Source organism: Monodelphis domestica, chromosome 2, assembly GCF_027887165.1.
Source record: "Monodelphis domestica isolate mMonDom1 chromosome 2, mMonDom1.pri, whole genome shotgun sequence".
Lineage (NCBI taxonomy): Eukaryota > Metazoa > Chordata > Mammalia > Didelphimorphia > Didelphidae > Monodelphis > Monodelphis domestica.
The window spans coordinates 306,598,321-306,623,815 of NC_077228.1; the positions used below are offsets into that span (position 1 = coordinate 306,598,321).

Genomic DNA, 25,495 nt, shown 5'->3' on the forward strand with positions numbered 1-25,495 from the left:
AACAAAGACATTGCATAACATTATATCTGGAGATCCAATACACCATAATACGTAACAAGTACAATAATAAAAAAGTAATAATAATAAATAGAAAAATGCTGGCTTTGGAACACAGTTAAATACATAGTTTCAAATGCTACCCCTTTGAATCTGGGCATTTCACTTCATCTCCCCTCCCTAGGTTTCTGTTCCCTTAAATGTAAAAATAAAAGAATTCAAATAGGTAGCCTCTAAAGTGCCTTCCAATTCAAGATCTATGGTTTTAGAATTCAAAATGACAATTCCTAGCTGTTTAATTATAGACAAATCACTTGGGTTTAAAATGCCTCATCTATAAAACAGGGGTAATAATACAATACTTATTTGACAAAATTGTTGTGAGGTTCAAATGAAATTACAAATACATATAGGTATTGGTGCATCATGTATATATACTCAGTTCTTGCTTTACCTAAATTTGCATTATGCAAATCTGACTTTACACAAAGAATTCTGAAAGAATCAACATTCCAAAAAAAAACGCTTATGTTAACTTTGCTGCACAAGTACTGTGCCTCCAGCACTCCCTGTTCTCAGACTCCCACTACTCTACTCACACACATACACAAAAAATCCAGGTGAAAGCAGAAGAACTTGACTCCCCAAGAGATCACTGCCGCCTACTACATTAGGAATTGGCTTGAGACCTTCTGCACAAAAGAAAAGACCTTTGCCCTGTACCAATCACCTGCCCAGCTGCCCACCTGCCAAGCAGTCTAGCCTGCATCTATCCATGTCTGTTCCTACCTCTGCAACTTTTTATTGCCTGTCCTCTTCTGTCTGTATGCCCCATCCCACTTCCTCTTAGTTTGGCCAGGTCTTTGTGTACTGACTCTGTCTTTCTGCCTCCCTCCCAATCTGTCCTTGAACCATGTGCTGGCCCCCTCCTTCTATGGACTGCAGCCTCCTTCCTGCCTCCTTCCATGTCTAAGCGCAAAATTGCATTATATTAAATACATAGGTAGAAGTCTGCTGAACAAACCCCCTACTTAAAGGGAGAACTGTCTGTATATATCTTGGATAAATTCCAAGGATGGCTCATGATCCTGGCCCAGAAGTGAAGAGGAGAGTAAGATGGATTGCCTTTGGGAATCTATAATGTTTATTAATGACCCCAAGCTTCTCCAAGAAACAAGCAATATATTCTTCCAGAGATGCTTTGTGGATGGGTTTTATGGAGTATCTGAAGAATCAAACTTGCGAATCACCTAAAAGATAATGAAGAAAAGCTTGGAGGTTATAAATAGGATATATCATACATGACCAATCAAGAATGGTGAAGGAAAATCTTAAGCCAAGAATGTAATCAGTGTATGTTAGTCAATCAATGAACATTAGTAAGTGTTTTCTTTATGTCATCCACTGTAGTAAGCACTGGGGTTACAAAGCAAAAAATGTATGACTACCAGGAATTTGAGGCATGGATAGACTGCCTGTGTGCTACCCTGGCTTATATATAATATCAAAGAAATTAAACCAACATCCCAAAATGCTGGGTGGACCCTCTGTGAAAGATTTATGGAAAGATATGGACAAAAGTCTTTAAAGGGTGAGAATGCACATGTGAAATTATAGGATAGAATATTTTTCAGATAGTAAGGACTTCAGAGGCCATTTGAGGCAAACTTCTTTGTTTGAATAGATGAGGAACCAAGCCCAAGGAAGATAAATGACTTGCCCAATGTTATACAGGTAGTAATTAGAAAGGGCAGGGTTTTAACTGAGGTCTTCTGATTCCCAAATCAAGGCTTTTTCCACTGCACCACGATGTTTAAATGATCTTTACAATATAGTCTAGGATAACATTTAATAAATATTTTATAGTAATAATGAAATAAGCTCATTAAAAAAATAAACTGTATAAAAAGCAAAAACGGGAAATATAGATAGGTATATTCAAAAGGAAATTCTACTTTTTGTATTATTAAGCAATTTCTAGAAAATAAGTGTAAGTAAAAAGAAAAACAAGCTTTCTGTTCAAAAGCAAGACTTCTCTTTGAGAGGAACTGGATAATGAAGGATTATGATCTTTCTCAATGGAGACAGTATCCAGTCTATAGTCAGTGAGCAACCTTGGCTCAGACTGCTTGAAAGGGAGCTAATCTGGGATTCTTACTGAACTTAGAAAAAGTAGCTAAGAACCTTGTTCTTATTTTTTAATTAAATTTTTTAAAAATAATCAAATCTTATTTTTTCTCCCTCCCACTTTTCTTATTTGAAGTAAAACAAATTACATATTAGCAATGTCCAGAAAGATGTCTCATTCTCATATTTACTTATCACCTCTTAGTGAAGGCAAGAGGTAGATAGCATGTTTCATGGTCTCTGAAATTGTAGTTAATCATGGCATGTATCATAATCCTTAAATCTTTCATAGGATCCCTTTATTTTAGCCTACTCAACTTCCTTCCTCTCTTTTTAATCCTAGAATTTGGTCTTTCCTAAATTTCTGCTCTTTTATGGATCAGTAAACAGAAAGAAGACCTATACCACTTCTCAATTAATAATCCCAAGAAGGAAAGAGTTAAGTATTACATATCAGATCTCTTGATTCACAAAAGCCCAAGTAACATTTATTTACATCTCAAAAGAAATTTTAGATGGATGTCACAGTCCACCTGAATTCATCCAGAAAAAAAAATAGTTCCTTCATTTCCACTTGAGAAAAGCTTGTAAAAAGTGGCAAATTTAAGAAACTGCTACACTCTGTGTCACTACTGGTTAGTTGTTCCTAGTCTGTTACCAGGGACACACAAAAAATTCCACAAATATTCGCTTCTACTGCTAATAGCCCTATTTTTTTTTCTTTCTTAAGAACTCAAAACATTAAGGCCCCTGTGACCTATGTCCACTGCTTCTATTCCTGTAGATTCAAACTGTTCTATTTCTTGTGTGGAAAGGAAATTAGACTGACATACAAAACATACAAACCTCCCATTAGCCTCCTGTTTTCCAAATCCTATTTCCTTTCTCAATAAATATTACACTTGCTATATAATTCAGGATCTGCTTGCTTAAGGTCCCCTTTGCCAGGGAGGTAGTGGCAAACAACCTTATAACTGGCATCTCTGCCATGAGTTTCTCCCCACTTTAGTTCATCCTCCACATCAGTGGTATCAAACTCAAAAACAAACAAATCGCTGTGGGCCATATAGTGGCTTAGATAACCACAAATTAACATTATGTTTTATTGCATTTTAATTTATTTTGTTAAATATCTCCCAATTACATTTTCATCAGATTTGGAGGTACTTAAGTGTGAATTACTTGTGGCCTTTGGCTTGTATTTCACATCTTTGCACTACATGGTTGCTAAAGTGATTTTCCTGAAGTACAGACCTGACTATTATTCCCCTACTAAATAAATTTCAATGGTTCCTATTGCCTCTAGGATATAAAATATAAACTGTTTAGTTCCTAAAGTCCTTTAAAATCTCCCATCTTTTCTTTCCAGCATCACTAAAGGCCTCCCACATTCTTCAGTTCAGCCAAATTGATTTTCTCTCTGTTTTTGACACTACATTATATCTCTCATCTCTATTCATTTGCACTAACTATCCCCCATGCCTGAAAGTCTCCCACCCTCACCTCTGTCCCACTGTATTCCCCTTTCCTGAAGAAGTAGCTTGGGCTCCATGTATTTTTCATCAGAGGACCTTAAGCTTTTTTGTGTGTGTCATGAACTCCTTTGAATGTCTGGTGAAGCCTATGGACTCTTTCCAGAATAACGTTTTGAAATACATGAAAATAAAGAGGATTATAAAACAAATTAATTCTATCCAAATAGAGTTATGAAAAAAAATTAAATGTAAATTCAAAGACCCCAGGTTAAGAACGTATATCACGAAGTCAAGCCTTTCCCAATTCCCTCAACTGCTATGTCCTCTTTCTCTAACTATCTTGTATTTAACTACTTTATATTTATTTTCTACACATTTATTCTACACATACTTATGCACATACTTCTCATCCCAATTAGAATAAAGCATAAACAAGTAGGCAACAATTCTTTTTTTATCCACTTTTGTCCCTAGTATCTAGGACCATGCCTGGCATGTAGCTGGCACTTAAGGAATACTTTTAAACTGGTTTAAAGAACTAAACTTTCCTAAATGTAAAGTCAAATCACTAAACATGACAATGATGATAGTTTGCATTATAAGAGTTATAAGTAATAAAAAGAATAATTCATATTTATATATTTTTAAGGTTTACAAAGTATTTTATGTACACACACACACACACACACACACACACACACACACATATATATATATATATATATAGGTATGTGTATATACATACTACACTGTGCAGGTAGATGAATGAGTACCATGTTCAACAGGGTTGTGGTTTCTGGCTGCCATCAATGCTTAACTCTGAAAATAATTGCCACTGGGATGAGAAACAATTTTTAATATAGCTGATTGCTTCACAATACTCCTTGACCCAGGAAATTGTTTGGACTTTACAAGCCCTGCCTGAGATCTCTTAAGATTTTCTTGCATTCATACTACCACACCATGGATGCTTCTCCCAAGAGAAGATTTTAAGACTTGCAAATCCATAACTATTTTTCTGTTTGTTATTTTAAAAACTTGGGTGATCCCCTTGCAAAGCAGAAATAAGAACTTTCAGGAAAGTTATAGAGGGATTTTGTGCTCCTATGAGAAACAGTGAAATAGAGGGGAAAATTAGACATCTGCTCTAGGTGCTGGAGATACAAAGATAAAAATAAAATAGTCCCCATTTTCAAGGAAGGTTACATTCTATTCGAAGAGATAATCAATATAAATGTAAGATGTGATTGCAACCACTTCCATGTCATTTTAATCTTGATATCTTAAACATCAAAACATGTCTCAATCAACAAATCAGTCAAAGGCTTTGGATCAAGTTCATAAGAATCAAGTTCATGAAACTCTTCTAATGGGAGTGATGTTGAAGAAGAATCATGTTTATGAAATGAGCAGAACCAAGAGAATATTATATACAGCAACAGAAATATTATTTTAAGAATAAATTGTATATGTCCACCTCCAGAGAAAGCATTGATAAATAAAAAGAAGCAAGACATAGTTTTATATATACATGTATCTTTTTGTCAAATGATGCTTTCTCTAGTGCAGGGAGAAGAGGGAGAGAAGGAGATACAGAGGAATTTTAAAGTAACAAACAAATTAATTAATTAAAAAAAGTTAAAGAAGAGTAAGTTTTGCTTAGGCAGAAGAAACTTTTCCATACCCCAGGGGTCTCCTACCACTTATCAAACAAAGGAGATGAAAAGAGGGTCATTTTAGAAATTGGAGAAAGGACCATTCATTGTCTTTGGCAATTAAGAGATCATTGGTAAAATTGGAAAGAACAACTTCAGTAGAAGGATGAAATTAGACTAAAGACTACCAAAAATAAAGATAATGGGAGTAATGGAAGTGACGGTACTGCGTGTAGTCAGCCTTCTCAAATAGTTTATCCATGAATTGGAAGAAAAGTATAAGGCAGTAGCTAGTTGGATCATTGAGGGTTTTCTTGAAGATGGTGGAGAGACAAACATTCCTAAAGCATCCAGGAAACAGGGAAAGTCTGAAGATTGGTGATAGGGTGCAGATAGTGGAGACAATCTGCTGGAGAAGATGAAAGAATGAGATCCCTTATTCAGGTAGAGAGGTTTACCTTAACAATGAAAAGCACCATTTCTTCATGCCAGTCAAAGGTAAAGAGAGAGATAGTGGGGGAAGGTAGTTGGTAGCTGAGTGATCAGTGAGATGAGAAGTGCAGAAGAGTGAGGAGAGATCGAGGAAGAATTAATAAGATTTAGCAAATGACTGAATATGTGAGGAGAGAGAGTTAAGAGCCAAAGATGACTGCAAGGTCAAACTTGGATGACTGAAATGATGGTGATGTTCTTAACAGATAAAACAGCTCAGAAGAGGAGTGAGTTTGGAAAGAAAGCTAATTAGACAGCTAGGTACTGTAGTAGATAGACCAGAATGCTGAACTTGGAGTGAGGAAGAACTGAACTCAAGTTCAGCTTCAGTCTCTTACTAGCTGAATGACCTTGGGCAAGTCACTTAACCTCTATCTACCTTAGTTTTCTCAATTATAAAACAAGGATAGTCATTTTACCTACTTCCCTTGTTTTTTCTGAGGATCAAATGAGATAATATTTGTAAAGTGCTTATTACAGTGCCTAGAATATAGTGGGGGACAGGGCAGGGAAAAAGAGAAGAGAAAGAGACAGAGAGGAGACAGATGAGGAAAGAGAGAGAGAGAGAGGTGGAGAGAGAGAGGGAGAGAGAGAGAGAGAGAGAGAGAGAGAGAGAGAGAGAGAGAGAGAGAGAGAGAGGTGGAGAGAGAGAGAGAGAGAGAGAGAGAGAGAGAGAGAGAGAGAGAGAGAGAGAGAGAGAGAGAGAGAGAGAGAGAGAGAGAGAGAGAGCAGGACAAGGAAAACCACTGTAGGAATGAAAACAGTGAGAAGTTAACACTGGCAAAAGACCAAGTATGGTAGCTTTTTATTTTTTTTTTTTTAGGTATTTTATTCCCATGAGCCTTGACTATACAGGATAGTTCTCACCTACAGCCTCAGTTTTGCATCATTTAGATCCCATCCAACCATTCATGACCAAGGCAGACATCTCCAGCCAGGCCTATTGCAGTGACAGAGAACATGGGTAAAACATGGGTTTTGTTCTACTGAGGCACACCTTCTTCTCCTGACAATTGACGCTAGCAATGTAGAATCTGAGTATTTTGAGATAGAGACCTCCTTGATCATTAGACTGCCCTTTAGACTGCCCTTGGAAAGGATCGACATTTGCTCAAGATTGTTCATCTTCTAGGGCAACTCCTCAATGGTCATCTGGACTTGAAATATATAAATATATATATATAGAGGGAGCATATATAGATATAGATATAGATATAGATATAGATATAGATATAGATATAGACCAAGTAGTGATATTACCAGATCAAAGGGTTTCATGAATCATGAAATGATTCTGATTCTGCCTGATCTGGCATCATTTGCATCATTTAGTTTCATCTAGGAAGAAACTTTGGGGTAAGTTATCCCTCCTATCCCATTTAGGATTTTCATCACGAAGCACACATATTTGTAGTTATATTATTTATTATATTATGTTATATTGTGATTCTACATTATCCATAGTAATGAGATTGTTGAAAAATTCTATATCTAATACACTAGATTTTTTTTCTATTCCTCTGACTGGTAAGATGTCAAAGATTGTGTGACATATACATAAGGTATACAAAGCACTTTCCTTTTTAAAACTCTGTGAATTATATAATGTAAATATTAATATTATTTTATAGGTAAGTAAACTGAGATCTAGTTCATAGATTTAAAGCTAGAAAAGACAGGTCTCCTGACTCTAAGGCCAACATTTATTCACTATATTAGCTCTCTGAAAATGCCCTGGGCTAACGTTCTGAAATTACCAAATGCCCTGAAACAAAATATCCTACAATGATGATTCATCAGGCAATTGATGTGTATTTATGAAATGTCTAATATGTGCTGGCATTGCAAAGGCATATTAAATAGTCTCTGCCCTCAGGAAACTTGCATTCTGTGATCAATCTTTCCCCATGCTATATCTATCTAGTCATTTTGGTCTGGTCCCTATCCTTCATTCCATAAAACACACAGGTCATTTTGGAACATGATTTTCATTTGCACAGTTATTGCCATATTATGTAAGTCCTTAATTCACCCCCTCTTCTGTCTCTACAGGACCCTCATAGATCTATCAGAAATCTGCATTTAACTTTTCCCATTGTAGACCCACCAAAGGATAATTGATAAAGGGAGATGCCATTTATATAGCAATTTAAGATTCATCAGGCAATTTACATACATTATTTTACTTGGTCCTCCCACAACTTTATGAGGTAAGTATTACAAGAATTCTGGGTACCTAACACAGTGACTGGTAGATTTTAGATATTTTATTGATTGATTGATTGATTGATTTTACAGATGAGTAAACTGAGCGTGAGAGAGCGTCTCATGGTCACACAGCTAGTATGTATGTGAAGCAGAATTCACACCTGGAGTCTCTTCATATTTCCACTATATAACACAGGAGAAAGCAGACCCTTCGGAAAATCCCTTGGGGGTATTCTAGAATAACAAAAGGACAATTGATTCATGGCTGTAGGGCTTTGACTTTCTCTAGATGCAAATATCCTCCTAGGAGTCTCTACTCATCAAATAGAGCAAGGAATATAAATCAGAGTACAGGGCAAAAGTACCTTTGCTTGAAATCAAAAATCTCAAGGCAAATTCCTCTCCCTGAACTTCTTGAATTGCCTGGCCCTAGATGCCTTTATTGACCTTGTTTTTCCTCAACCTTTGAATCTGCTTGTCTCTGTGGACCAACAGTACTACTCTGTGTTTTAGTACCTTCACTAATTTTCTGCACTTTAAATTTAGCCAACTAAATCTAACCTGAATTGTTTTTGCTACCCATCATGTTCCCACCACTAGATGGCAGGAAGTAACAAACAGCAACCAAAGTCTGGACGCAGCAAAACTTGCCTATTGCATATGGTAGCAGAGGCAGTCAAGTCAGCAAGAGTAGGTCTTAAAACAAAGATCTGAAAAGGTTGAGAAAAACTTTTTTTTAATTAAACCTAACTTTAATTTTGTTCAATAAATACAAAAACAAAAACAATAAACCCACAGTATTTACATCACTTACACAGTATTTTACATCATTTACACAGTATTTACATCATTTACATTTACACCAACAAAATAGAACCTAGATAGATATTTTACAAAAAAACATGAATTTTTTTAAATTTATTTTTACTTTTCATTGTCACGCAAAACACATATTCCATATTGGTCATTGTTGTAAGAGCAAACTCATACATAACCAAAACCTCAAAATAAAATCATAAAAATACACTGATGTGAAAGACGACTCCAACAGTTCTTTCTCTGGAGGTGAATAGCATTCCCCACTAGTCCTTCAAGATTGTCCCAGATCAGTGCATTGCTGAGAGTAATCAAGTTTTCACAGATAATCATCGTCCAATATTGCAGTTATTGTACACAATGTTCTCCCAGTTCTGTTTATTTTGCCCTGCATCAGTTCCTGCAGATCTTTCCAGCTTTTTCTGAAATCATCTTGTTTATCATTTCTCATAGTACAATAGTATTCCATCACCAACATATACCACAATTTGTTCATCCATTCCCCAATTGATAGACATCCCCTAAATTTCCAATTCTTTGCCACTACAAAAAGAACTGTTATACATATTTTTGTACAAATAGATCCTTTCCTCTTTTTTATCATCTCTTTGGGATATAGACCAAGGAGTGATATTACCAGATCAAAAGGTATGCACAGTTTTATAGCCCTTGTGGAACAGTTCCAAATTACCCTCCAGAATGGTTGGATCAATTCACAACTCCACCAACAATGCATTAGTAAAACCATGAATTTCTATTACATATACCTTGGTTTTTCTGAAAAGTATATAATTTAAAAAAGAAAGAAAAGTTCATGTTACTTTCAGAACTTCTTTGTTTTTATTTCCTTCTGATCTTCTTGCTGTTCCTTTCTGTGAATTTTATTTTAAAAGCTTCAATGACCCTCTGTTCTGTATTCTTTTTTCTGACATTATCACTAGTCTTTCTCTCCTATCCAAATCTCTTCCATCAGCACTGAAAAAAAGAAAGAAAAATTTTGTAATAAATAATCATAGTCAAGCTGCCCCAAAAAACTTTTTACAACTGATCTGAAATTAATACTAAAAGGAGATATTCCCCAGCAGATGAATTATGCCTTAGCCTGAAGGAGGCAACCAAGTGCCACTCCTCACATATGAACATCTGAAGTGACTGAATAATATTTGTTTTAACAATCATTTCCCAGGGGCATCTAGGTTAACACTGTAGATAGAGTACCAGACCTGAAGTTGAGAAGACCTAGGTTCAAATATGGCCTCAAACATTTCCCACCTGTGTGACCCGACACAGGTTACTTATCCCTGATTGCCTTGCCCTTGCTGCTCTTCTAAGAATTGATACTAAGAGAGAAGCTAAATGCTTTTTAAAAATAATTTCCTCATTTTTAACAAAAGCAGCAAATACTTATTTTTAAATGTGCCCTTTTTAATGCCAAGTTGAAGGAGCATTAAGAAAGGAATTTTTTAAAATTCTTACTTTTTGTCTTAGAACAGATAAAAATTTCGGTTCCAAGGCAGCAAAGGGATAAGGAATGGGCAATTGGGATAAAGTGACTTGCCCAGCATCACAACTAGAAGGTGTCTGAAGCCAGAGTTGAACCAAGGTCCTCTCTACCATAGACTTGGCATTATATTCACTGAACCACCTACCTACCCTTAAGAAAAAATTTCAAGAACTCTAGAGCCTTGTCAGAGATGAAGTTGGCAATCAAAAAAAGGACTGAGACAAAATCAAGAGAAGGGGAAAAGCAATTTGGGGGGGGAGGAAATTTTCAACAAACTTTTGATTTCTTTGTTATAGGAAATGTTCAATACCAATGAAGGTCCATTCAAGCACTAAAACTCATAATCTTGTAGAGTTGTCCGGGGGACCATGAAGCTAAGGGACTTGTCCAAACAACTATAGCATCTTATGTTAGAGGTAGGACTTGAAACCAGACCTTCTTAATGTTCAAACTGGCTCTCTATCCTTTATAACATACTGCCTCTCTTTGTATTTTGATTGAAATAGAATCCTGGAGTTGCCGTACAGAGTAGTAAAGCAGGGAAGCAGCTTTCTTTTTTTTTTCCACAGCTTTCTTTTAATAGTGGATCTATGAATCCCATTCATGCTTTCTCTTATCTCTTAATGAGATTGATCTATGGGAAGTTGGGAGCCAGAAAATTACCAGACAGATATTCCTTCTTGAACTCAACTCTTGATCCTGGTCTTCTGCTTTACTTAAATGCTGCTTAATCCCTAGCACTATACTAACTAAGGCTGAGAAGACAAGGTAAATTCTTGAATTGCCTTTCATTTATGTGATTCTTCAGTTGTATAGCTAGCCAATCATATTTGAGTTTCCTAAATTTATTGCAAAGCATACATAAAATATCTTCAATATTTAAGTAGTTTTTAAAATTTTCTCCATGAATGTAGATAACAGCCACCCATTCCTTCTCATCTCATGTAATCTTTGGCTGTATTCTCCCATAAGTTTTCCAAGGAGCCATTCAATAGGTTGGAGGATTTCCTCCAGAGGATTTTACATTGTGTGCATGTGAATGAAACACTTAAGCTCTCCCTCTCCTATCCCTGGTTCTTAATTTATGACCCCCTCTTTTCTCAACCTATAGTACCTTGATATTTTCCTCACCCCTTCACATAGATCATTTGATTAGATGATGCAGCTTACTTGCAGACATCCTGTTCTTCCTAATGTGTTTCTCCATTCCATTTGTTCTTCATCCTCCAATCTCTTTACCCTGTAGCTCTTTTGAGGCCATCACCCCTTCACCATCTGTACTCTCCTCCATTCCTCATCTTGATCCCTTGTTAAACAGTTCAACTCTACAGTATTTTCTTCTCTCAAGTGCCTTGTGTCCTTATCCTTTCAAGACACTTGCCCAGCCAAACCCCATGTTCATATCCTCTTACATGCTGCTGAACAAAGCTGGAGAAAATCATGAAAGCATACTTCCTGAGTCCACTCTAAGTATATTACATAATCTCAACTGGGCCCTCACTGCAGTAAGACAGTCCTTTTATATTTCCCTAATTGAGGTACTATCTCATTGTCCACAGCAGCTTCTTCAAACCTTTATATCCATTCTCAAACATTCCATGGCTTTCCCTTTTTCTCACCTTCTCAGCTAAGAATCTAGCTTCCTATTCCACTGGAAAAAAAAAATTAAATTCATTGACCTAGCCTTCCCTTTTCTCACCTCTTTATCTCACATAACTTAGGATGCCTCCCCTCTACTATCTCTCCTTTTACCTAGGTCTCACATGAAGAGACAGCCCTTCATGCCAAGGCAAACCCCTCTACATGCAGCCTTCATCCAATTGCATTTTGTTGTCTTCAGTAGATTAACCCCTCTATTATCCCCAATCTCTCACCTCCCATTAAAAACTTGTTGCCAAGTTCTGTCCTCAGAATATCCCTCATATATTCCCCCTTTTCTCCTCTGATACTGCCATCATCCTGATGCAAACCATCATCACCTCTCACTATTGCAATAGGCTGCTTGTTATTCAGCTCCCTGATTCAAGGACCTCCCTGTCCAATCCATCCTCCCCTCAGTTAAGTGATCTAACTAAAGTACAAGTCTGACCAAGTAATCCTCCCTTTCCCACCTCATTCAATAAACTCTCATGTGGTGGGGGGAGAGGGGGAGGAAAAGAAAATGATCTTTGTTTCTAATGAATAATGTTTGAAAATGACTAAATAAAATAATGATTAAAAAAAGAAAAAAAGGAAAAAATTCAATATGGTGCTTGGAAACAATAAACAAACAAACAAACAAATAAATAAACAAACAAACAAATAAATAAAATAAACTCTCATGTCTCTTCATATCCTAAAAACAAAATAAATCTACTCTCATATCCTCTATTTTTTTAATTGACTTCTTCACTATCCTTTGCAGACATTAAATTTCTGAAGTTTATTTCTAATTTCTTTTTTCATTTCTTTCTTATCCTATTACAATGTTAATATTCCATTATTATTAGAGTTTTAGCACTACATCATCATGTAGCCTCTTCCAGTTGCTCAAATAAACTTATATTTCTAGATTTCTTTTGATTCTTTTGCTCATTTTTCAAAGTTCTGTTCATCTCTGGTTTTCTTTTTTCATCAGAAATCCTTGAAAATCATTATCCCATTAAAGATCTTTTTTCCCTGCATAGATTAGTATTATTTCACCTTTGTAAAGTAAGTTATCCTTGATTGTAATTCTGTATCTTTTGCCTTTTGGAATATTGTACTCTAAAAGCTCCTTTCATATTTGGTAGAAGCTGCTGTCATGTCTGGCATAATCCCGCCTATTGTTCCGTGGTACTTTTTCTGGATGTTTACCATATTTTTTCTTTGACATGGAAACTTTGCATTCTGGCTATGACATTTCTGTGATTTATCTTTGGGAGTTTCTTTGAGTAGGTAGTCAATGGATTCTATCTTTACTTTGCATTTTAGTCCTAATAGATCTGAGCAATTTTCATTTATGATTTCTTGAGATATATAGTATCTCAAAGTTTTTTTAATCATAGTTTTCAGTGAGTCTAATGATTCTTTATTTTCAGTTATCATTTTATATATAACAATATAATATATAATATAACAATAATATTACATATGCTTTGTTATGAATATGTAATTATAATAAATATGCTTATCCAAAACAAGGAATTTCTCACAATTAGTTATGCCCTAAAATCTATGTCTCATTCTTTTTGTTCCCCTCCCTCCCACCTCTTCCCACTCTCTAAGAAGGCAAGTATAGGATATAAGTTATACATAAATTATCATGTAATACCTATTTCCTTGTATGTTATGTTGTGAAACAAGACACATATTGCTTATACAAGAGAAAAATTCATGGAGGAAATCGATATGAGGAATGTATGTTTCAGTGTGCATTTGATCTCAGACCATTTCTTCTATGGTGTAGGATGTCCTTCCTTTCATTATAAGCACCTTGGGATTGTCCTAGATCCTTGACTCCAGCAATGATAGTAAAGTCATTCACAACTGATCATCATATCATATATATGATATATCACATATATCAATTGATCATCATACCACTCTCATGGTTCTCCTCACTTCACTTTGCATCACTTCTTACAATCTTTCTAGGTTTTTTGTGATCATCTTGTTTGTCATCTCTTATGAGATCATCTTAAAGGATTCTTAAAATAACCTCTTCCCCTTTTTATTGGATGAGTTGTTTTTTATATGAGATAGTTGGCATGTTCTTATTGTTTTCAGTATTTTAATTTTGTTTTAATATTTCTTACTGTATCATGGATTTCTGTTTATTCTAATTTCCGGTTAGTCCATTACTTGGGTAAATTTTATTATTTCTCTTCTATGTTATTTATTATCCTTCTAGTTCTTCCATATAGAGCTTTTATCTCACTTTTTAAATCTCTCATTTCATTTCTTTTAGCTTTTCATGTATTTGGCTCCAACTTCTGATCTGAATAGAATTTTATATATAAGTGGCCACCCACAAGGAAATTTTTATATGAACTTAATTTTTTCTAAAATGTAGTTTGTAATTATTTAAGATCATTTGGACTCATAGAGATTTGATACTTATCCAGCATCTATCTAGATTCATGTTAATTAACATGAAGAATAGTTAATTTTTAAAATTTCTTCTGTTTACCATATAACTGATTACTTTTTGTCTTTCCTATAGACAGTCTGATTTCAGTGGCCAAATAAAAAAAATGAAATATTTTCAAGAGAATTTTAAAAGAATTTAAAATATTTACAAAGGGATCACATTTGCATTTTAAAGGCAGACTAATTGGTACATAGTGACCAAATATTTTTAAAAATATGATTATATTGAGATGACAATACTGCAAAAATTTATTCTTGATTATTTAAGCTGATCATTGTAATAACAGCTTCTATTTATACACCATTTTAGGGCCTCTACATCACTTTCCTCTCAATAACCCTTTGAGATAGGAAGTACCAATATTATTTCTCCCATTTTACAGCTGAAGAGATTTTCTTTAGAGAGATTAAATAAGATGACCAAAAGCATACAGCTAATAAATAGTAGAACCAGGACCACATTTAGGTGTCTCCTGACTCTACATTCAATGCTCTTTCTAATATACCAAACTCAGCCAGATTTAGTAACCTAGCAACATTATCTATCTAGAACAAAACAGAGATATAAAAGTAAAGTTAAAAAAAAGTAAAGAAAAAAAGTCTCCTAAGTCACTAAATGGATACCATATAATTCATGCACTGAAGCTCAGGCTTTTTATTTACAGAAAAGCTCTTCAGGCTTTCAAAGAATTAATAACTAGCAGCCTGACAGAGAAGGGCAGAAAACTATAAAAAGCAGACAAAGAATCTAAAAAAACATACCAATAGGCCCTGAAACCATTATTTTATAACAACAGAGTGTAAAAATTAGCTTTCTTAACAGTGGCCTTGAGGTTAAAGGGGTAATCAAAAACCTCTCCTGAAACTCTGTTTAAACAGAATTGATCTTCACCCAGGGGATCTCGATAACCATATGATCCATTAAATTAAATCTGAGATCTAGAAAAAAATAAACAAGTGATCAAAGAAATATAAATCAACTCTTCAAAATTACTAGATTCTAACATAATTTAAGCTCTTTTTCTAGCTCATCCTTGTAGGTGAGCTTAAATGTTTCAAAAATTTAAGTTGAATTACCCTCATGTCTGAAGGCTTTTCAGCCCAACAGATATACAAACATCATTCTTTCTTTCCCTTTTCCATCAGTTTTCAATCTTATAATTTTGGTAGGTAGCCAGTGAAGTGGGCCCAAAGTTGAAGTAAAGAGGAAAACTGAACCAAATAGAATTTGGAAAAGTACATAGCATTTTCAGTGATCCCAATATGCTTGCTGCCTCAAAAGCCTATTTTTTACAACAGAGTCTGCCATATCTAACTCTTCATAACCTCATTTGAGAGGTTTAGGGGCAAAGACAGTAAAGATATTAGAGTGTTTTGACATTTTTCTTCTCCAGCTCATTATTCAGATGAAGAAACCGAGGCAAACAGGGTTAAGCAACTTGACCAAGCTAACAGAGCTAAAAAATGTCTGAGGCCAGAATTGTACTCAAGAAAAATGAATCTTCCTGACTCTAAGCCTGTCACTCTATTCACCATGCCACCTAGCTGCCTAGATACAGAATATCTCTATTTATATGGATATATCATATATACAAATGTGTATACACATATTTGTACATACACATATTTAATATTTTATTCTTGATGATACCGGATTATGAATAATGGAATAGCACAATGTCAGAAAAATTGGCATGTCAAGTAACCCAAAGGGCAATCAAAAAATATTTGATAGGAGTATTGGTTTTAACAACTTAGCAGGCATAAGAGATACCATTAAGGTTGTAAATAATCAGAAAAGGATCTTATAATTTTGGAAAACATGTTGAAAATTATTATTGCATATAATTGGGAAGATAAAATGTCTTTGAATTTAAAAATAAAAATACAAAATTTAAGTAGGTTGGAATGTTTTTCCTCTTCTCCTCCACCGTTTGGAACCCTTGATTTCCTTAAAACCTTATCTCAAATAGCTCTTTTCTAAAATGAAGCTTTTCCTGACCCACCCATTCCTAGTTGCTAGTGCCTTCCTTCACAAAATTATTTTGTACTCATTTTTAATATAATCTATACAAATATATATTTGCACATGTTGAATCTCTTATTGGAATGTAAGCTCCTTGAGGGCAAACATTTGTTTTACTTTTGTCTTCTTATTCCTAATGCTTGGGACATAATGGGCACTTAGTGAATGTTTGTTGATTTGTCATGGGCATCATATCCCCCAAACTCAAGCAAACTGTAAGCAGGGAAATTCCTTTGTTTCCTTCTGTCCTTTTGACTCCTAACCCAAGAACATCTGATAACTTCTATAAGACCCTGAGATCCTTGTGCCATCCTTTAGATTTGAGATGGACATAGAGATGTACCTCTAGGCTACACCTGGATACCATCGGACTGTATCTCAGATATCCATCTGTCCCCTAAACTATGAGGGTCTTCAGGCAGACTCCAGTAAGATAACTAACCCCCCCACCGAATGCCTGAGTGTTTACCACTCTAGAGTCACCATGACACAGCATCACATCTACACTGTTGTAAAGAGTATATAATCCCCAGAATTGATGGATTCTGGGAGCAGCCTTTCATCTTGCTGTTCCACCTATACTATCCTCCTGGCCATTCTCAATATTACTTTCTAAATTAATAAATTTCTCCTTTTATTTTTTAAGCTAAGTCTTGCATTCTTGCAAAAGGTATCCTTCCAGAACCCCAGGAGTTCAACTTTAGTACCACACAACAGATTTATTGATTGACACCAGAGCTTCTGCCATCCCTAATTCTTCAGCATCTGGAGCTGGTCACTTCTGGTTTGAAGTCAAGAACAGGGAGCAATGTTTTGCATGAAAATACGCGTACAACCCAGACTGAATTGCTTGGCAGCTCTAGGAAGAGAGAGAGAAGAAGGGAGGGAGGAAATTTGGATCATTTAACTTCAGAAAACTTATGTGGAAATTTGTTATTAAAAATAAGAACAGGGAGCAGCAGCTGAAAGTATTGCAGAGGAAATGCTTAGATGAAGGGATAATGGGATGGGAAAGGACTAAGAAGCCATATGGAGAGTTGTACTAGTGAAGGAAGGGTGAGAGCCTTTCCTAAACTCTGGTTTCTACAAATTGCAGGGTTGTGTTTTACTGATGAATTGCTGGATTAGCTTGAAGGCAAGTGTAATTGCAAACTTTAGCCAGATTGTAGCACTTTTTTTTTGCTTACTCCATATGTAAAATTTCAAAAGATTTCCAGGTTTAGAAACATTTTCCCTTGCCCCCTTTTGCCACCAAACTGATTTACATCTCTTAGACTGACTCAGTCCCACATTCTAATCTATACAATGAATAAGAGTCTGGCAACATCATTGGAACATTCTGAAATATTCTTATCCTCATTTAATCAAGTAATTGTTGAAACCATTTAGAAATTGATGAGCTTTGTGTCATTTGAAAAGAAGTTGGAAAGCTACATAATTCTTGAATTTATTTTTTTTTTTTGTAGAACTCAAGAGCAGATAGAGCAGCTGCATTGGAAATCAGACAGGCTAGGAGGCAGACAGTCAACAAGCACTTATTAGGCACCCACTGAGTCCCAGCAACCCTATGGCTTTATCAAAATGCTGAAGTGACTGGAAAAAAAAAACAGTTCATCATAGAATCCAAACTCAGGAGTATGACTAGGATATTCTGAAGCACAGTTAGAACCCAAATCAATTAGTAAAACTTATTTTTTCTTAAACCCTTGTCTTCTTTCTTGGAGTCAATTGACTCTAAGGAAGAAGAGTGGTAAGGGGTAGGCAATGGGGGTCAAGTGATTTGCCCAGGGTCACATAGCTGGGAAGTGTCTGATGACAGATTTGAACCCAGGACCTCCCATCTCTAGACCTGGCTCTCAATCCACTGAGCTACTCAGCTGCCCCCCATTGGTAAAACTTCTGTAAGCATTTATGTCTCAGAAACTGGTGAATGATACAAAATAGGGCTTCATTTGTTGTTTTATTGATTGTCTAGACTTCCAAAAGAAAATGTTAATAATTCAGATTAAACTCAAAAGTGTTGTGCATACATTTTTCCCCTGGAGAGAAGTAGTTGTTAAACATTTACCAAAACACTCCTAGACATAAGGCAAACAACAATTCATGTTTTATTTTATATCACTACATGGTATAATAGATGAAAAGCTAGTCTTGAAGGTATAAAAACTCACTTTGGGGGTATCCTATCTGACAGATGCAGCTGAATGACCATAGTTAAATTCCTTAACTGCTCAGACCTCCAAGAAATCTTTGAAGACTATGTTGCATAATAGTAATAATAACAAATAAATAACATATTTACATTTCCAATAACATTTACTTACAACATGCTAGGTACTGTTTTAAGCATTTCATAGTTAATTATTATCTCTTTGATTGTCACAATAACTCTAGGAGGTATATGCTATTATCATCCCCATTTTATCGATGAGGAAACTGAAGCAAACTAGTGAATGGACTTATCTAGTGTTTCACAGTTAGTAAGTGCCTAAGGAAAGAGTTGAACTCAGATCTTCATGATTCTAAGCCCAGTTCTCTAGTCAATGTACCACCTAACTGTCCCCATCCTTCTGCCCTCTTAGCTGCAGAAATGATGTTAATGTACAACTCTTACAGTTTTAGAAAGTTAGATCAGGAATTCTGGGTACTAATGAAATCACAAGTCCAGACCTATCCTATCCATTCCTAGTACTTACCACAGTGCCAGGCACATAGTGTTTGATAAACATTTACTGATTTGATTGACCCTTGACTTGGTCAAAATTTTGATTTCTCCAATCAAAATGTTCATAGGACTGCTAATTGAAATGGTGCTTTTTTTATAAGGTGGACACCAACTCATTCCAATCAACAGTCTGAAAGGGCTGATATGCAAAGGTCATTAACTAGCTATAATAGTGTTTATTTAATTTTTTTAAGAATATTTTTCCATGGTTACATGATTCATGTTCTCTCCCTCCCTTTTTCCTTCCCCACTCCTGGAGCCAATGAGCAATTCCACTGTACTATACATGTCTTATTACTCAAAACCTATTCCCATATTATCCATATTTGTAATAGAGTAAGCTTTTAAAAACCATGACCTCAAAGCACATACCCATATGACCAAGTGATAAATTATATACTTTTCTTCTTTGTTTCTACTCCCATAATTCTTTCTCTAGATGTGGATAGCATTCTTTTTCTTAAGTTCTATAGGATTGTTCTTGATCGCTGCCTTGCTATTAGTAGCAGAGTCTATTACATTTGATCATTACACAGTGTTTCACCTTTTGTGTACAATGTTCTGGTTCTGTTCATTTCACTCCACATCAGTTCATGAAGGTCTTTACAGTTCATACAGAAATCAAGCAGTTCATCATTCCTTATGTAGCTATAATATTGTGATGGGGACTTTGTCACTGTTTTCCTATGTTACATTTGTGCTGATATTAATAAATGATAAGTTGAATTGAATAACATGAGGGATAGATAAAACTCAGAAAATGCTAATCTCCCTTGGTTAACTAATCTTTTGTCTCTGTATACTCCAAAATTAATCTTTTCAAAAAGGCTATCCAGACATTTTTGTAAGATTATGTCTTATCTTCCTACAACTTGATTTCATTTATTTTGTAATTTTGTTGTTGGGCCAGACCAATGATTTCCTTGTAACATATAAATGTTAGCTAGTACCTATAAGAAAATTGAGGGAATCGGGACAGCAAGTAATTAATTGTGGGAATTGAGTGAACCACATTGACTCCATCTTGTGACTCAATTCTGGAGCTAGCTTAGTTCCCTTTCTATTTGATTATGGGCTTCATCCAAATTCTCTCCTGTGAGAAAAATTAATTTAATTGTAGGAATTGGAAGAATACCATATTCTATTGTTTGGACTTATCCCTGCATGGCTGGGAAGCTGGACCATCTGTACTTGCTATTTAAAGACCCTTAACCAAGGACCAAGGTCATGTTGACCAGAAACAGTCAGATCCTAAGATCTATGTAAGGAATTTTCTGATAATTGTACATCTTAACCCATATATCTTATCTGAGAACTGGCCTGATACTGATCAATCAGTTATTGTTTCCATGTTCCTTTGATTGTTTGCAAATATTTGGGGAGGAGTAGGACATCTCTTTTCCTGAATTCAAAGAATTTTACCAATCATTCTCCCCCTCCCAACCAAGACAGTCCCTAATCTTTCCTCCAATTAGAAATCAGATTATCCAATGCTGTATTGTTTCCTTTTAATTCATTGGACTTACCTGATTAACTGTTTTTGCTGTACAGATGGTTTATCTTCCCCTGTGTTTGGGATCCAGCTCTAAAGTGAGGAAGGGGTTTGGTCCCAATTAGTTAGGCAATTGGCATGCATTGCTTAATAAATTGATACATTCAGAAGATCCCACCTTTGTTTCCTTAGTCATTTTATCTTTTCATTGCATGCCTTCTCTCTGTTAATTATTTCCTATTTATCTTATATATATATATATGTATATATCTTATAGCTTGCTTTGTATATATTTGTTGGCATGTTTTTCTCACACCATTCCTCACTCCCTGCCCCATCCCTACATCAGACTGTAAATTCCACGAGGGAAGGGATTGTCTTTTGCCTCTTTTTGTATTCCTAGAGCTTTAGCACCTGACCTGGCACCTAGTAGGTACTTAATAAATGTTTAGCAAACTAAAATATAAAAAAAACAAAGAATTCCAAAAAGGGGAACTCCCTTTAAAAAGGGGGTATACACTGAAATCTGCAAAAAAAAAAAATAGTCTCCAACACACCTAAGTACTGAAATGTTAAGTAACTTGTCCTGGACTACACAGCATGAGTCAGAGGCAGGATCAGAATCCAGATCCTCTGGATTGAGAGTTCAGCCATCTAGCTTCTGCCTCTCTTGTTTTCTCATACACTTATAAGTCAGTCAATCAGTAACATTTACTAAGCACCTGCTGTGTGCCAGACACTGTCCTAAACTCTGATGACGCAAAAGAAAGGCAAAAGACAACCCCTACTCTCAAGGAACTCATAGTCTATTGAGGGAAACAACAAGCAAACAATTATGGACAAACAAGTTATATACAGGATAAATTGGATATAATGAACAGAAGAAAGGCCCTGGAAATGATGGGGAAGCAGGGAAGGTCTCTTACAGAAGTGGGATATAAGAAATTAAGAAGTGAAGCTGTAATTCTCTTTAGCATCTCCCCAGTGCCATTCCCAGGTTCTCCCCCTATGACCATAACTAAATAACTTATCCTTTGAGGTCATTCAATCCATATCTACCATCCAATCAAAATCCCAGTAGCTATTCTCTATAGACCTCTAGATCTCTTCCTTCCCTTCCTCCATTAGTTCAGTACCTAGCTCATCATTTTTCTTTCCTCTCCAACTTCTGTGTTGAAAAAAAAATTCATTCTCTTTTGAGTTTTTACCCTGATCAAAGAGGCAAAACTCAGAGCAAATAAAATTAAAGGGAATTTATTAAAAATACATTAAGGCAGCAACACATTGATGGGCTGATCACTGAAGACCAGTGAGCTTTTCAGGGTGGGTAGGCTTTTTATTTTATTTTTTTAAACCCTCACCTTCCATCTTGGAATCAATACTGCCTATTGGTTACAAGGCAGAAGAGGGCTAGCAAAGGGAGATGACAGCCCAGGAAAGAACTGAGGGGTAGAGGAATGGGAGGTCAACAGGTGAATGAAGGATAAGATTTGGTAAAGGAAAATAGAGGGAGAGGCAAAAAAAGTCAATAGATAATGATCAGATGAGGAGGTTTTTACATTTTTTTTAAAAGCCTTACCTTCCCTCTTGGAATCAATACTCTGTATTGATAAGGGCTAGGCAGTGGGAGTTAAGAGACTTGCCCAGGGTCACACAGCTGGGAAGTGTCTGAGGTCAGATTTGAACCCAGGACTTCCCATCTCTAGACCTGGTTCCTCATCCACTGAGCCACCCAGCTGCCCCCTGCTAGCTTTTTACAGCAGTCGACCAGCAACCACTGCATAAAAGGGAAATCTAAAGGAATGTAATTTTGAGGAGGAGAACAGAAGTCAGAGAGAGGGTTTGATAAACTGAGGCACACACAGATCAGATTTTGTTAAGGAAGGACACTTATTCCTGATATCTTCCTTTGTAGGGCCTTCAGTGAAGGAAGATATGAATAACCAAGAATACGTGGAATGTAGAATTCCTAGATAGGAATAGAAATCAGGTGTGAGGATAGCAATCAGTTGACTATAAAGTACCACTGGCAGAACTGGGAACTGAAAACTCTAAGTGCAGATGCCCTGGCTGGCGGTCAGGTGAGAAGGGAATAATAGATTAAAGAAAGAAGATCTTTAGAGAGCACAATGGAGCTCCATAAAGGGAGTGATTCTTTGGCATGCAGCCAAAGAGAAAAGCAAGGGAAGAGATAGGATTTCCTCTCTTCTTATTTTTATTTATTTATTTTTTTAATTTTTATGTGGTCATTTCCAAACTTCTTTCTCTCTTTTTATTAAGGTAATGAGGTAGGAGGTATGTAATGTATATGCAACAGCATACAGTGGATTTACATTGAGGCGTGGTAAGTTCAGCCCGCTCTTTTCAAACTCCCAGAACAAAGACCGCATCACCTGCTCATAAATCATGCATTGGCATGCTGTCTGACCAGACCAGAGCTAAGCCCTCTGTGGCTCAAGCCCAGGGATTTTTCTGGCCTCTGATCTGTCTCATTAACTGCTCTGACCAAGTATAATATCATATCAATACATCAACCACATTTTCCAGATGTATATGCCTGCAATCCTACACTTTTTATAATTCAATTTTTAAAATAAGACAAAGACAATTCTTAGGTTCATATCAGAAAAAAAAAGTTCCTCCTCAAATGCATGATGTTTGCACAGGTAGGGTACTGTATGTGACAATTCCCACATAGGTGAGCCATGTAACTTGTCTTCATGACAGTGACTCCTCCACTCAACACTGAGTCAGTTTATCTTTTAATACTGCTCTCATCCTTGTGAACTTTAACATATACATTGACTATCCCTCAAACACCCTAACCATACATTTCCTCAATCTACTCACTTCACATTACCTACTCCTGTGCCACACACAGATATGGTCATGCTCTTGCTCTCATTCTTGTCATCTTCTACAAATGTATTACTTCCATTTTTTAAAATGTAAAAAGCTGAGGCAACTGGGTAGCTCAGTGGATTGAGAGCCAGGGCTAGAGATGGGAGGTCCTGGGTTCAAATTTGACCTCAGATACTTCCCAGCTGTGTGACCCTGGGCAAGTCACTTAACTCCCATTGCCTAGCCCTTATCACTCTTCTGTCTTGTAACCAATACAGAGTATTGATTCCAAGAGGGAAGGGAAGGCTTTTAAAAAAAAAAAGTAAAAACCTCCTTATCTGATCATTATCTATTGACTTTTTTGCCTCTCCCTCTATTTTCCTTTACGGAATCTTATCCTTCATTCACCTGTTGACCTCCCATTCCTCTACCCCTCAGTTCTTTCCTAGGCTGTCATCTCCCTTTGCTAGCCCTCTGGTGCACTTATTCATATCTACATTATCTTATTTTCCTTAACACCTCACCCCTTGATTCTCTTACCAGTCTAGCCTTGGTCCAGACCTGTACCACTCTCACTATCTACTTCCTTCCAGCCTACATACAAGCTGCTGAACAAAGGTAGAAAAAACACACACACACAGACACACATAATCATTTTGATTGGATCCATTACAGATGTATGTTACACAGCCTCAACTGGACCCTCACTGCTGCTAGACAATACTTCTATGCCTCCCTCATAAGCTCACTATTGCACTCTCCACATCTGCTCTCCCAAAACTTGCCATCTCTCCTTAAGCCTCCCAAGCCTCTCCCTCACCCCACCCTCTCAGCTAAAAACTTCATATTTTACAGACAAAATTGAGGCCATTTGCCATGAGCTCTGTCTTTCCCCATCTTCACTCTATTATAGGACTCAAATACCTTCTGCCAATATTTCCTTTACTTCTCTCTCATCTCCTTAAGGGTCAGGTCAAACCTCTACCGGAAAAAGGGATGCTGTTCCATCCCATCTCCTCCAACAGCCTTCCTCATCATCCCTGTCTCCCTCTCAATTTCATCCTTCAGTTTCATTCTGTTTACTGGCTCCTTCCCTATAACTACTGCCATGCCTATGTCTTCTCTATCCTCAGCCTCCTCTTTTGACCCTCCCATTCCTGCCAGCTACTGTTATATAACTCTTCTGCCCTTTGTGGCTAAATCCTTTGAGAAAACCATTTACAGTAGGTGCCGCCATTTTCCCTCTTCTTGTTCTTTTCTTAAATCTCTATAATTTGATTTCTGGAGTTATTTTTCCACCAACACTGCTTTCTCCAAAGTTACCAATGATCCTCTAAACTGCCAGATCCTATGGCCTATATACTCAATCCTCAGTCTCCTAGACTTCTCTGCACTGACACTGCTGCTCACTTTCTTCTTGAGACTCTCTTCTTTTTAGGTTTGCAGGATGCTACTTTCTCCTGGTTCTCCTACTTTAAGACCACTCTTCATTCTCCTATGCCAGATTCCTATTCCAGGTCATGCCTTCTAACCCAAGTGTCCAATGGGGTTCTGTCATGGGCCCTCTTTTCTTCTCCCTTTATACAATTTTACTTGGTGATCTCATCAGCTCTCCTGTATTTAATCATCATCTTTATGCTGATGATTCTTTAAATCTACTATTATCCCCTTTATCCTTCTCCAGCCTCACAACTCTGAGGGCTTTTCAGATACCTCAAACTAGATGTCTAGTAGACACATTAAATATAACATGTTTAAAACTGAGCTCAATAACTGGAATTCCCCTCCATGCTCTCTTCCTCCAAATGTACCTAATACAGTCAAGGGCACCATCATCTTCCCAGGCCCTCAGGCTCCAATCTGCCTGTCATTCTAAGTTTCTCATAACTCTCACCATCCCTCCATATCTAGCCTGTTACCAAGGTCTATGGATTTCATCGTCTGCAAAATCACTTGAAAATATGCCTCCTTTTCTCTTCTTATATAGCTACCATCTTGAGGCAATCATTCAATAAACATTTATTAAG

General features: G+C 36.4%; 1 protein-coding gene across 4 annotated transcripts in view; it reads left to right on the forward strand.

Annotated features, from left to right (window-relative positions):
* Positions 1-25,495, forward strand: part of BEND6 (BEN domain containing 6) — a 99,641-nt gene that overhangs the window by 15,227 nt on the left and 58,919 nt on the right. For 2 of the 4 annotated variants that reach the window (XM_007484131.3, XM_056814339.1), the window contains exons 2-3: positions 7,799-7,956; positions 10,571-10,690. The exons of 1 other annotated variant lie outside the window; for it this stretch is intronic. The gene's annotated coding sequence lies outside the window, so the exon portion shown is untranslated. The remainder of the gene's footprint in view (positions 1-7,798; positions 7,957-10,570; positions 10,691-25,495) is intronic. One more of the 4 variants, XM_007484130.3, reaches the window with a different exon arrangement.